Genomic DNA, 2,500 nt, shown 5'->3' with positions numbered 1-2,500 from the left:
AATACACCTCGAAACCCTCTCAGGTCCCGGCGGCGCGCAGCGCCGTCCTAAGTACTTGGTCGGGTTCGAGAGAGGCGCAATCGCCCGGAGTTTGGCGAGTAGACGCTTTAGGTGCGACCACCCGTGCTCCCAACTGAGCTTGCCGCTGCCGACAGAGGCCCGGGAGCGTGCTGTCGTGGCATTGCCGGCGGGAGACAACACGCGCCACCTACGGTGGCCGGCAGCTCCAACGCCAGCGCCACAGAAGGACAAAAGCCCCACTTGGGTGCCGAAGCGAACTCTCCCAGCACAGCGCACGCGCCAACACGTCCGCACAGCTGCGATACAATCCACCTGCGAGAACCGCAGAGGCGACCGAGCAGCAGACGGCGTCGCGGCGCCGAGCGCCGGGCGGCGGCGCATCCTCAGCGCACACAGTCCTCAATCGGACCAGCACACTGCAGATGTCCACCGCGCTTCGCACCGGGCCCGCGAGGACCTACTTTGGCCGCACGGCGCCGCGTGCAGGGTGCGCCGGCGCGCAGCTGCGCCGCCTGCCGCCTCCGTCGGCCGGCGCGCCTGCCACTGGCCGCCCCCACCAGCCGGCTGTAGCGCGTGCGCCCACGCACCGCGCGGCCAGCACGCCGGGAGGCCCCCCCTCACCGGCCGGGGACGGTCCCACCCAGCCACCGCCGCGTATCGCTTCACACCCACATGCCATTCACGTTCGTGGGCATGGTGGGTATCGCTGAAACAACCGGTTGGTAGCTCAACCGATCGTCGCCATCACTGATTCACCTCTAGCGAGAACAACCGCACCACAACGGTTTACCAGTTCTTCATTTGCGTAACGTCACCAGCAAACGTAGACGTCCATCGCCATTTGCAAATTCAACGATTGTTGCATGCCTGTGTCAGGTGTCACGACACACTATGTCTGCCCACATACACGCAACAACATGTGCACGCTTCGCGAACACGTGGAAGGTGGCCCCCGTACGTATGCGATGTCCATTGCGCGAACGACTGTCAACCGGCCTCTGTCGCATGTCGCAGATGTGGAACGCAGTGCACCATGCTATCACGGTGTGTGAGAAGAGACGACTACGTCTGACAACACGCGCCACTACATCAACAGACGGCTCATGGTGATCGCCATCCACGGCATACCATACTGCAATCCAGCTCTTATAGGGAGACGACACGTAGCTGAGTGCACAATATTTGGACCGTATGGTTCGCCGTTGTTGGCGCAGTCGTGGTACGGTCACACATGTACCACGATGTATCATTCAGTACATGAGGACCAATGTGCAGTACAGTGTGTGATTTGGACGTACAACATCAGCGGACAGTTGACACAAGCCGTACCACAACGTAGGCTGTGCTTCGCCATGCGAATGCCAATGAACAACTGCGAAGGGCATTGAGCATGTACGTCCTGCTGCCGTCCGCATTACAGTGTATAGCTGCAAGGTGTTTAACATGAAGCGATACTCTGGGGACCGGGCAGTGCGAGTAGCAAACTATATTGCGGGGGTTGCAGTTAGGCAACACTACACTAATTTAACGCGTCGTATGACAATTACAGAGCAGGTTAAGGCCCAACGTGTGTTGGGTTAAGGCGCAACGTGGGTTGGGTTAAGGCGCAACGTGGGTTAGGTTAAGGCGCAACGTGGGTTGGGTTAAGGCGCAACGTGGGTTAGGTTAAGGCGCAACGTGGGTTAGGTTAAGGCGCAATATAGGTTAGGTTAAGGCGCAATATAGGTTAGGTTAAGGCGCAATATAGGTTAGGTTAAGGCGCAATATAGGTTAGGTTAAGGCGCAATATAGGTTAGGTTAAGGCGCAATATAGGTTAGGTTAAGGTACAATATGGGTTAGGTTAAGGCGCAATATAGGTTAGGTTAAGGTACAATATGGGTTAGGTTAAGGTACAATGTGGGTTAGGTTAAGGTACAATGTGGGTTAGGTTAAGGCGCAATATAGGTTAGGTTAAGGTACAATATGGGTTAGGTTAAGGTACAATGTGGGTTAGGTTAAGGTACAATGTGGGTTAGGTTAAGGTACAATATGGGTTAGGTTAAGGCGCAATATAGGTTAGGTTAAGGTACAATATGGGTTAGGTTAAGGCGCAATATAGGTTAGGTTAAGGTACAATATGGGTTAGGTTAAGGTACAATGTGGGTTAGGTTAAGGTACAATGTGGGTTAGGTTAAGGCGCAATATAGGTTAGGTTAAGGTACAATATGGGTTAGGTTAAGGTACAATGTGGGTTAGGTTAAGGTACAATGTGGGTTAGGTTAAGGTACAATGTGGGTTAGGTTAAGGTACAATGTGGGTTGGGTTAAGGTACAATGTGGGTTAGGTTAAGGTACACATTGTTGTAAGGAAAGGTGTATTGGGGGGGGGGGGGGGGGCGGCGGCGGCGGCGGCGGCCGGTTTGTTGATTGTGATTATAGTAAGTGGATGCCTGCGGCATCATCTGATTTGCCACGTCAGGATGCACCTTTGGCTCATGAC

Source organism: Schistocerca serialis, unplaced genomic scaffold (assembly GCF_023864345.2).
Source record: "Schistocerca serialis cubense isolate TAMUIC-IGC-003099 unplaced genomic scaffold, iqSchSeri2.2 HiC_scaffold_1162, whole genome shotgun sequence".
Taxonomy (NCBI): Eukaryota; Metazoa; Arthropoda; class Insecta; order Orthoptera; family Acrididae; genus Schistocerca; species Schistocerca serialis.
Note: the sequence above shows the minus strand (reverse complement) of the source record.